Source organism: Desmodus rotundus, chromosome 1, assembly GCF_022682495.2.
Source record: "Desmodus rotundus isolate HL8 chromosome 1, HLdesRot8A.1, whole genome shotgun sequence".
Taxonomy (NCBI): Eukaryota; Metazoa; Chordata; class Mammalia; order Chiroptera; family Phyllostomidae; genus Desmodus; species Desmodus rotundus.
In genome coordinates, this window is record NC_071387.1 from 153,755,013 (window position 1) to 153,767,726 (window position 12,714).

At 38.4% G+C, this 12,714-nt stretch overlaps 1 pseudogene; it reads right to left on the reverse strand.

Annotated features, from left to right (window-relative positions):
• Positions 1–602: 602 nt before the first annotated feature.
• Positions 603–1,447, reverse strand: LOC112307436 (RWD domain-containing protein 1-like; annotated as a pseudogene).
• Positions 1,448–12,714: the final 11,267 nt, after the last annotated feature.

Below are 12,714 nucleotides of genomic sequence, written 5' to 3' on the forward strand. Positions count from 1 at the left end.
TACTGACAGCTGTAAGGTGACATCTCATTGTGGTTTTAATTTACATTTCTGTAATGATTAATGGTGTTGAGCATCGCATCTTTTCATGTGTCTATGGGCCCTCTGTATGTCTGCTTTGTGACTATTCAGGTCTTCTGCTCATTTTTAATAGGATTGTTTGAGAGATTTTTTGATGTTGTCTTGTATGAGTTGTTTATAAACATTAATCCCTTATCAAGTGAATCATTGACAAATATCTTCTCCCACTCTGTAGGTTGTCTTTCTATTTTGTTGATGGTTTTCTTTGCTGTGCAAAAAAATTTTAGTTTAATGTAGTCCCATTTGGTTATTCTTTCTTTAGTCCCATTATTTATTTTCTCCCTTGCCAATGGGGATATATTAGAAAAAAATATTGCCAAGGAAAATGTTGGAGATTTTTCTGCCTATATTTTTAATATATTTGAAATTTTTAGGTCAGTTTTTAAGTTCATTGATGAAAGCTTTCAGAATACTGTTTTCCTGGAAACTATTTTTTCTTAGGGAAAAAAAGGAAAATCAACACCCTTTCAGCATAGCCACAGATGCTGTGGTCATCAAGCCTCTCTGCAGAAGGGGCTGGTCCATCAGTCAGTCAAGTCACCCTCTGGGTCAGCAGGATTGTAGTCTGGATCATCATCATCACCCTCCAGCTCCAAGCCACCCATTCCTGAATCAAAGACTCACCTCCCTCCCCAGTGTTTAGAGTATCCTCCAAGAACTGGATATCAGAGGTGTCAAGGTTATGATCTGTTTCAAATAGCTGTTTCCCACTTAATTTATTTTTTCCTGTTTGTTCTTCTCTCATTCATTTATTTTTAATTTCCAAGAGTTCTGCATTAAACTCAGCTTCCCAACTTAAGAAACTCTCAATTGCAACAGGAGTGCTATGAAATAGTTGCTTTTCTGTTTCTTCTGCTTCTTGTTCTTTGTGTTTCTTCTCTTCTAGTTTTTATTAGATTCACTATATGAGTTAGTTTTTCTTGAACAGCTGTCACTAAAGTAACAATCATCACCATACCAAGGTTTTCTTCTGCCTGTAATGCTAATAATTTTAAAATGCCTGAGACACCATTATCATCTCGATTTTCAGGGAGAATATTTCACAAGCAGGGGCATCATCTAGGTATTACTCACTTTATGTAAACTTGAAGATAGTCTGGACACTTTAATCATTTCCTTCACCCTCAGATGTCACTGGAATGGTGAAGCTTGGAAGATTTTCTGGTAGTACCAGTTATTGACACTCTCAAACCCTCTTCACTCATCCCCATCACATCCTCAAAGGACAGCTGTACTGCTAGTAAGAGAGAACATGAACAGGACTGGGTCTGCAGATGGGCAGCTGAGAGACATCTGCCTGTAAAGGAGATGGGTAGATGGACTCCAGGGCCTCCAGCTCACTGTGCTGTTCCCCGCCATAATCTGTCATCCTGGCCCTTGCTGCTGCCCATGGATCATCCAGACACCCAGGTGGTGCGCTGCAGCCAGGACCACAGCCATGCTGGGAGAATGGGCAGTAGCCAGGTGGGCACAGGTGCAGAGCCCCCATCTGGGATACCCAGGGCCCAAAGCCAGGCTGGGCATTCTGAGTAACAGCCCTGTGTTGGCCTTAGTTCCTATGTTTTCTTCTAGGTGTTTTATGGTTTCAAGTCTTACATTTAGGTCTTTAATCCATTTTTTTTCTTTTTTACAGTACTTTTCCAATTTTTTTAAAGTCTTTAATCCATTTTCAGTTTATCTTGTGTATGGTGTAAGAACATGGTCTAGTTTCATTTTTTCGCATCTATCTGTCCAATTTTCCCAACACAGTTTATTGAATAGGCTGCCTTTACCCCATTGTATGTTCTTGACTCCTTTGTCATATATTAATTGACCTTATAAGCATGGGTTTATTTCTGGGCTCTGTATTCTATTCCATTGATCTATGTGTCTGTTTTTATGCTAGTACCATGCTGTTTTGATTACCATAGCATTATAGTATAGTTTAATATCAGGCAGTGTGATACCTCCAACTTTGTTCTTCTTTCTCAAGATAGCTGTGGCTATTCCAAGTCTTGTGATTCTGGATACCTTTTTGGATTTGTTCTAGTTTTGAGAAAAATGCCATTGGTATTTAGATAGGAAATGCGTTAAATCTATAGGTTGTTTTGGATAGTACAGACATTGTAATGAGGTTAATTCTTCCTATCCATGAGCACAAATATGCTTCTATTTATGTGTATCTTCTCCAATTTCTTTCTTCAGTGTGTTATAATTTTACAAATACAGATCTTTTACCTCCTTAGTTAAATTTATTTCTAGATATTTTTGATACAATTTAAACAGGATTGTTTTCTTAGTTTCCCTTCCTACTAGTGTATAAAAATGCACCTAATTTCTGTATATTTATTTTGTATCCTGCTACTGTACAGAATTCAGTTATCAGTTCTAATAGTTTTTTTGGTGTGGTTTTGAGCTGTTTTTAACTGTCTAGCTCTCTGCGGCTTTGAGTTTGCAACCCCTTGGCTAGAGTTCACTGTTGTAGGCCTGGAACCACTCACAGTTAAGGTGGCTATGTACCTATCTGAAATGTCCTTTTTGTATTGTTCAACATTTAACTCTCAAATAATAAATTTTATTTCAAACTTCTTAAAGGATGTTACCTCATAGTTACTGTCACACAATAACAACATGAGCTTTGTGTTGCTCTCTAGACTGACACATAAGGAATGGTTGGTTCAGTGGGTCAGAGTTAGTAGAGATGCAGATTTTACTACTTGTGGCACAAATATCTAAACATTAAAGTATTCTGAAAATGGAATGAAAACCAGTCTAGAGTAGTGGTTCTGCCCCACAGGAGTTTTTTCAGAGGACCAAGAGTGTTGTGTCAAAGACTATAGATTAGAGAGTGCACAGTGACCAGCACATAGTAAGTGCTCAAAAAATAACAACTGAAGCAGTGATAGAGAGAAGGTTCCTCTAAGGTCTCATCCAAATCTCGGAGTCTGGAATTTCACCAAGGGACCATTCAGAGTAAAGTCATTTAGTATACCTAACATTTAAATACTTATTATTTTTATTAATATTACTAGTAACAATAATTGCTGCCAACCATTGAAAACTAATATTTCTAAAGCTTTATGCTAAATACCTTACTGTTGCCTCATATAAGTACTTATATGAGGTATGTATCAGCATTCCCACTTTAAAGGTGAGAAAACTGAGGTCCACCCTGTTCACTTGACAAACACAGGATCACACAACTAACTAGTAAGATACAAGGTTCATTCCAAATCTTCCTGGCTCCAAAGTCATACTTATCACCCATTATGCCATTTAAAAGAACAAAATAGCTGATTACCTTTGGGAGAGAAAATGCCAGATGGACAATTTTGAAGTAAGGCAGAGACACAGATGTCCTCAAAGATATACACTTGCACTTGAATGAGGAGGCAGGTACTATTGTTCTTCCTTGATAAGTTCTCATGAAGGGAAGAGATTGCATAGCTAGATCAGAAGGAAATTTTACCCTTGCTGAGCTTCATCCTTGGAAATAAATCACCAAGAGAAAACCCCACTGAGGCTTCCAGCTACCATTTTAAAAGGGAGTTTGGGACTGTGAACCAGAGATCACTGTTAGGAGAATTTGCAAAGTTTGGAACTTTCTTAAGTATATTTATCTCATTAAATTCATTTTTCCAAAGTGATCAGTTGAAAACCCACAAAGAGAAAAGGACCTGGATGCTTGTCTTCAGGTGCAGTAAAGAAAAGGAGAGTTACTCTTTTTAATAACCAGGCTTCATGGGAGGATAAAGAAAACCTTTAATGACACAATTTGCAGTGGAAGCATCCAAAAGAGAGAAACTTAAGTGGCCAAGCTCTGTAGCTTAAAAAAAAAAAAAGGATAACTTTGGCAACTTGGAGCTGCCTGGGGCCTAGCTCAATAAGCAGAACATTTCACTGTCCCCCTGGGACACAGAGGAGACTGACCACAGCCAGGCATGGACACTCAGAGTTGTGCTATCTATAAGGGTCATTCTCAACATGTGGATCCCAGACCAGTACATCATCTTCACCTGGGAACTCACTTGATGTGCGAATGATATGACCCCACTCCTGACCAACTGAATCAAGAACTTGGGGGATGAGGCCCAGCAATTTGTATTTTAACAAGCCTCCAGGTGATTCTGATATATGCTAAAGTTTATAAACTATTGCACTACGTAGCAGAATTTGGCTCATTACAGCATTTCATCTCGGGAGGTACTCTTCCCCCGATAAAAAATGAAAACAAAAGCAAGAAAGTAATTGTGCTGGGAAGGCTACAGAAAACGATTCATGTCACCAACAGGGAGAAAGGGGCTGATCTCCCCATCTCAGGCTGGGCAACAACAGCTTGGGTGTGCGCTCCGGGCTGAAGGGGAAGGGGTCAGCAGCATTAGTGCCCCCTCGCCCTTGTCCCCACGCACTACCCCACCTGCCCCAGACATGTCGCCCACTGTGTTGCAGCCCAGACTGCCCTGGAGAACATCATGTCCTCAACAGAACCAGTCTCCAGAGCACCTGATCAATCACAGGCATTCTCAACAGAAACTATCACAAAAGATGCAAGGTGAACAATCCATTGAGTGATCATGAGTCATCACTCTCAATAGCATCCATCTTCTATATGTACTGCTGTACAACCCGCATTTGTTTGCTGACAGTTTTAGTTGTTACCCAAAACCATGAATACTCACTATAAATGATACAAAAATAGACTTAAAAATAGTGAAACTTACCATATCAGCAATGAGTTTGGCGGAAAACAACATATGCCTAAGATAAACACATAATATTCATTCTAGTTAGGCACTTTAAAGAAAAAAATCAAATTAAAAAAAGTCCAAACTCTGGTTATCAATGGAATATAAGGCACTGGTGTCCTAAAACAAAAGGTCCATTATTCAAATATACTCATGAGTTTGTCTAAAATGTAACAAATCCAGCTACCCTTAGTATACTGGTAAATGTTTGTACATTTTAATGACTTATTAAAAATGGTATAAAATTCACACCCCAAAACATCTGAAACCATGATGTTTTGTTTTCCAGATTTCAATACATGAATTTTAAAATTTAAATTTCTCATAACAAATAACCAGTGTTTTATCATTAAATCATATGGAATCTATTTTCAAACTTTTTCTTCAGTGATTGAGTACACTAAAACAGGAAGAAATATGTTAAAACAAACACTTTTATTGAAGAAAAAAATACCAGGCCTCTCACCATTAGCAGAAGATAATCCATGAGGTGGCAGGAAGCCAAGTCGCAGATAAAAGCAGACTTCCAGCTACAGAACATGACACGAACGTCAATGATGCTGGAATGATGTCAAAGTCCTCAGTGAGAGGCTGGGAATCTGACTCACATTGGTTTACCCAGTGAAAGGGAAGGGGAGCAGTCCTGGAATTCTATAGCCATAGGGAAGATAGGTAGCAGCAGATGTTTCTCATTCTCAGATGCTTAAGATTTTTCCTTTGTTAAAACAATGATAACTCAGAGAAGATACTGATATGGGAAGGGTGAGGCACCAGAGAAGCAAGCAAATTGTTTCAGTTTAGTTCAAACAGTTCTCTTTCCAACCTTGCTGTATTCAGACACCTAATTATAACACCATATGCTTTGAAAAGAACATTTTTTCACTGCATCTAAAACAAGCATATGGTGAAATATTTTTTCAGTGTTATCTTTTAAATGAAGTGAAGAAGAATTGATGTAGTATATAATACTTGTAATATGTAAGGGGCTTAAAGACCTTTGAAATATCACATCAGAATAGATGGATTCATAATTTTCTTGACATATTTTTGCATATTTGATTAATTAATTGGTGTCTTGAGACTATGTCATTTTATATCAAGATTTGAATGTACATGGGTTAATTTACTAGTGAATACCATCTTAATTGGATTCAAAATTGGGGTATATATCTCTAAGGATCATAACTGGTCAGAGTAGTCAAAAGTATTAATTAATACACTTCAGAATATTAATTTATTTTCCAAATGCCTTATGATCCCCCCGAGTTCATAGATTTATGAAAGTTTTCCTCTCAGCACAAAATCGTGCCCGTACATTTGGATTTTATAAAAGATTAGTCAAATGTAAAGTTATGAAAAGTAAAAAAATATTAACATAGGCCTTCTGTTACTGATTTTTAAGTAAGTTTACCAAAAATGCACATATAGTATCTAGGAAAAATTCAACTGTGTGTTTCTTGGATAGATGTCTACACCTATTTTCTACCAAAGAGAAATACATCTACTGGTGTTATCAAATTAAACTATTTAAACAATGATTTTTGTCAATCTGTTTTAGAAATATGGTGTCAAAATATGCATCAAGTAGGTTGGAGGTCAGAAAATGAGCATTAACCTTGACTGTTCATTCGTTACTTTTGCAGCCCTGGCCAAGTTAACCTAACCTCTATAAAATCATTCTGCACTCTCACATTGTCAAAGGTTCATTTAAGTCTGGGTCTATGAAGCCTGCAGGGAGAAGAGACTGTGTCTGTTTGCCAACTTTGTTGTGTTTATTAAGATACCTATCAATCACTCAAGGACACCAAGTACAAAGTACCGCACACCCTGCAGTTTACAGATGTGAGGTCTGAGGAAATTCTGTAACAGTTTTGGACCTAACAATGAGCAGAAGCCAGCCTCACAGTGCTCCAGTGCTCATCAGAGAATCCCAATCTATTTTCAAAACTTCTTGAGGTAAAAAAAAAAAAAAAAAAAGTGGCCCAGGAGTACCTTCCAGGCAACATGCAAGAGATCCTGGACCCATTACCTTCCCATTATGAGTCCTGCCTCCTGAAAAAACAAAGCATAGTCCTGTTTTATTTTCTAGCTTTGTGTCAGTGAGTAAAGACTCTTCAGTGGTATCTAGAACCAGAGAGAGGCAAAGCCTCCAAGTACTGGAGGTGGCCTACAAGGTCCTGTATAATTTGGCCACCTGCCTACCTCCAACTTCACCTCCCGTGGCTAGCAGTGAGGCTCCCCCTGACTCTCCATGCTCCAGTTAGAGAGGCCATCTTGTCCCCTGCTTCAGGACCTCGGCACGTGTGGCTTTCCCTGGAAGGCTCCACTTGCATGGTCCCCAGACCCACACAGTCTTGATCTAGTAACGTGCTCTGACCTCTGTTAAAGTATCACTTTCCCAGGGAAACTTCCCATGACCTGCAGTCTAGATCAGGTATGTATATAATGAACTCTAAAGGACAGTGATCTTTACTTCACTTACCTACGTTTTTAATTATGAATTCATTGGTGGCATTTTTCAATTATGTCTATTTCTCCAATTCATTGGTAACACGCATGAGAGTGTATACTTTGAAACTTTGCCCATCAGTTCTATTATTCAAGTTCATAAATTGCAAGCAAGAGAAACCAATTCTGGCTGATTTACAGAACAGTATAGATAGGAGTTAAAAACCTCTGTCTGGTACCAAGAATTCTGACTCTGCCACTTACCATCTCTATGGCCTTGGACAGGTTCCTTAACATCTGTATGTCTCAGCTTTCTCATTTGTAAATGGGGGTGGTAAGGGGATCTGCCTATTGCAACTGTAGGGAGGACTGAATGAAGTTTTCCATGTAACTTAGTAAGAACAAAACAAAGCAAATGTTAAACATCCAAAAAATGTAGCTATTAGTTAAGCAGAAAATAAATGTATTAGCATTTATTTTAAAGGTTATTAATATTATTACAATAAAATATTATTAAAAGGTTATTTGATAATAGTCTGATTCTGGAAAAGAGAAATAATAGGGACAGGAAACAGATTAGAGTAGATGGGTGTAAATACAAAGAAAAAGCCTGAGAGAACCTGAGGCATGATGAAACTCTTCATTATCATCACTTCATATATTGTCAAAATCGATAGAACTGTCTTCCACCAAGAATGAGTTTACTGTATGCAAGTTTTAAAATGAAGGGTTACTTTATAGTTCATACAATCACTGTAATGTTGGAGAGCGAGGCCTAGACAGTGAGCAGGAACCACGAAGGCCAGTCAATATCGAAGACCACAGCCCAAATCAGTTCAGTGGGGACAAGACACCACCACTGTTGGACACTGAGTCACAGAAGACCACACCACTGTCATCATCCATAACACAGAGTATGCAAAACTGCCATTGGCATTTAGTGCCCTTGCTGTCCCTACTGCTCCAACAGAGTGGATTCTGACACTTCCATAGCAACCAACCACCTGTCAGCAGAGAGGATTTTCTGCCCCTACTTCTTGGGCTACTTACTAGCTACCAATTTAAAGTCTAATGTAGGTGCAAAAGACTGGCCAAGGCTGTATCTTGATTGTCTGTTTCAGCTTTATAATTATAGGTAAATGATTCCTCCAACAACTTAGTAAAATGAAAAATTATCCTGAATATAGAGATGGATTCAGATGATGGAAATCAAAAACTATTACAAAGTAAACATGTCAATGGTAGTTTTCAGTAAATACTTGTTGAATCAGATTGACAACAGAAAGGCAAAATTAGGCCTTTCAGAAATGGGTTCTTGTTAACAACTGTAATGGTAGCTAACTATTTAATCTAAATACGAGATAAATTAGCACTTAACAAGAAGCAGCATGTTATAGTAGAAATGAACCAGGAACCCACTGATCTTGAATTCACAGTCCCCCTTAGGGCTTTACCCCCATGGGCATCAGCAAAGCCCTACACAGGGTTGCTGTGAGAGTGAAATGAGGAGGAAGTTATGAAAGAATTTTTAAAACTCCAAAATCCTATGTAAATGTAAGTTACATAGAATAATATAATACTTTTAAATGAATTCAATCTCCGTGTCCAGAAATAGTAAGATCTCCATGATATGGTTGCTGGAGAAGCAACTGATATCCGTCGACCTCATCTTTCAACATCAGGCCATGAGAGAGGGCATATTCCCACTCATGGTCCCAGGCCATTTCTCCAACCACCTCCCACCTATTCTTCTGCCTCCTATGAGAACTGCTAGTGTCATTAGCCTCATTATCGAATAGAACAGTGACCGAGCTACTGTTCCTTAAAGGCAAGAGTAGGTTGCACAGATTCTCTATTGTCCTTGTTCCTGTCCTGTCTTGTTCTACAGCAGAGCATGGCCTCAAAGGAGGACAGCCATGCTTATCCACAGGCTGACTTGTTAACTGGAGTTAGGAAGGCAGGAGCAAGAAGCCCTGGTGAGACTTCTAGGCCTCTTCCTCGTAGTAGTAGTAGTAGTAGTAGTAGTAGTAGTAGTAGTAGTAAACTGCTACTTCATAGGGAAACCTTCCTTCTCACATGGGCACTTGCCTATCTGTTCTATTTTAGAAGTCATCACTTACACTTTGCCCTCCCCCCTCCAACTGGGTTGTTCCTTAAGTCAAGAGTACTGGAGAGAAGATGGGTCAGTAGTAGGATTTAGTATTAAAATTCTACCCAAACACAGTATTTTTAGTGGAAGAAAGAAAAGCCTTAGAATAATATCTATAATTTTGTTTCAGTCCAAACAAAATGTCCCCAAATTCTGTGTATGTTCTTCTATCATTATGAAAATAATATTTAAAGGTCAGAAAAAATGCAAACCAAACTTTCTTAATCCACACTGAAGATATGTTTGATTTTTTTTATTGTTGTTCAATTACAGTTGTCCCCATTTTCCCCCATTGTTCTCCCCTGCCCATCCAATCCCTGCTCCCAAAGACAATCCTCTCCCCATTGTCCATGTCCATGGGTCCTTTGTACATGTTCTCCTTCTTTCCCCCATGATGCCCCTCTCCCCACCCCCTCTGGTCACTGTCAGTTCGTCCTTTATTTCCATGTCTCTGGTTCTTTTGGGCTCATTTGTTTGTTTTGTTGATTAGGTTCCATTTATAGGTGAGATCATATAGTGTTTGTCTTTCACCACCTGGCTTATTTCACTTAGCAGAACGCTCTCCAGTCCTATCCATGCTGTCATGAAAGGCCGGAGTTCTTTCTGTTACATAGTCTTCCATTGTGTAAATGTACCACAGTTTTTTGATCCACTCATTTACTGATGGGCACTTAGGGTGTTTCCAGCACTTGGCTATTGTAAATAACACTGCTATGAAAACTAGGGTTCATAGGTTCTTTTGAATTGGTGTCTCAGGATTCTTAGAGTATATTCCCAGCAGTGGAATTGCTGGATCAAAAGGCAGTTCCATTTTTAGTCTTTTGAGGACATTCCATACTGTTTTCCACAGTGGTTGCACCAGTCTGCATTCCCACCAACAGTGCACTAGGGTTCCCTTTTCTCCACAACCTCTCCAGCACTTGTTGTTTATTGATTTGTTTATGTTGGCCATTCTGACTGGTGTGAAGTGGTAACTCACTGTGGTTTTAATTTGCATCTCTCTGATGGCTAGTGATGCTGCACATCCTTTCATATACCTACGGGCCCTCTGTATGTACTCCTTGGAGAAGTGTCTGTTCAGGACCTTTGCCCATTTTTTAATTGGATTGCTTGTCTTCCTGCAAACCAAACTCTTTAACTATGCCTGTCATTCAAGTAGAAAATGGGATGGTGGGGGTTAAAAAAGAAGAATGTGAACAGAGACGTTGACTTTTTCCTCTATGTAGTTCTGTATATTGTTTTAATTTTTACAATGAAAATGTATTAATATATTATGTATAAATGTTTTAAAGATCAGGCTTACTAGTTTTTAATACAAAGAAGAACAACTTGCCGAATATCTGAAATCTAAGGAATTACTAATCTCATACACAAAAGATCTCCCTAAGCAGATTTATGATCTTATCTAAAACAAAATCTTCCCTCCCACAAAAAAAATATCTGTAAGAGCTATGAGACTCCATGAACAAAAGTCATTAGAATAGATAATAAAAGGTAATATACAAAGTAATTCCTATTTTAAGTTTTACTCTTGGATTCCTTGGCTTGCTGTCAATTCTGGGCCTTTCCTAGAACTAGACTATTAATCAATAGATATTTCAAGGGATGGAAGAATGGATGAAGGATTATGAATTTCCCCAGAACAAAAGAGAGGGCACAGTTTGCCAAACCAGAACTGATGTTTGTCTTCTGAAGTCAGTATTACCAAGTGCTACACAGTTTTTTGTTCTTTTAGACATTTTTATGTTTTTATTTACTGAATTTATTGGGGTGACACTGGTTAATAAACTTATATAGATTTCAGGTGTACAATTTTATAATACATCATCTGTATACTGAATTGTGCATTCATTACCCCAAGTCATCTACTTCCATCAACATTTACCCCCCCTTTACCCTCTTCCACCCCATCCCTCTGGTAATCACCATACTGTTGTCTGCAATGGCTATATATTATATGTAGACAGACAGTACATATGTGTGTTACATGTGTGTTTATTAATATGATTCACTCAAAATATTACTGAGCTTCCTAAAAGCAAGAACCATGATTTAGCCCTCTGTATCAGAGTACCCAGTACAACAAATTGACATTTTGTTGTCAACTCAAATGTTGTAGACTACAAACAATATTTTAGCTACCACTGATTGAAGAGCACTGTGCTGGCCACTTAAATACATTGTTTTTTAACCTAAAATTTACTAGTTCAGTATTATAGCCTGAATTTTTCCCCCAAAATTCATATTTTGAAATCCTAACCCCCAGTTCCTCTGTACTTTACTACATTTGAAGGCAGGGTCTTTAAGTGGTAATTAAAGTAAAATGAGGTCATATGGCCCTAAGGCAATATGGCTGGCATCCTAATAAATAAAAAGATTTAGACATAGACACACACGGAAGAAAGACCACGTGAAGACATTAGAGGAAGAGAGCCATCTACAAAGCAAGACTCTAGAGATGCTTTACTCCATCTCCAGAATCATGAGGAAAATAAATTTCTGTTGTTTAAACCACCCAGTTTGTGGTAGTTTGTTATGGCAGCCCTAGACAACTATTACAATAGGTAAGTTATTTTACCCTATTATCTGTGCCCCAGTGGACTTGTAATGAATATCTGTTATTTATCTTGCCTTTCATCCCTTTCACTTTATTTTGTTTGTCCTGTTCTTTCTAAACCTTTCATTCCATGGAGTCCTAATAGGTCTACCAACAAGGGTGAACACATGATCAAGACTATGCCGTCCTAAAATTCCTTCCCACTGCATTTGGCCCAGGGGAGACTTCTGGCCCCAGCTTGCAATCAGTCTGTTTCTCTTAGGACCTGAAATCTCAGTACAGTCACACAGGATAGAAGGAATTTGAAGCCGAGGCATTTCATGTCTCTACCCTTAAGAGATTCTCCACAAGTTCTCACCACAAAGATCCCTGGAGCCACCCCAGCTGTTGACCTCCCCAAGGCTTTGAATTTCACCTCTTCCTCTGCTTCTGAACCAATCCATTCCCTTTTTCAGTGTAAGTTCACTAGAGACAGTCTGTTCCTTGAAGCCTCAGTTATACACATATTCTTTTGCACACTTGGGTCTCTCCCATGATAGTTTCTTAATAAATGAGTTAATTACATATTATTGGGTCTATTAAGGAAATGTTTGAGAATGCCTTGCTCAGCAAAACTTTCCATCACACCTATCCAGTGTAGGTAGGTGACAATACCATTTCACAAGTGAAAAAGGTCAAAGAACAGATGCTAACATATAAATAAACTTTTGCAACACATCAAACAGAACTTACTAAGAAAATCTGGGACAGGAGAAAAC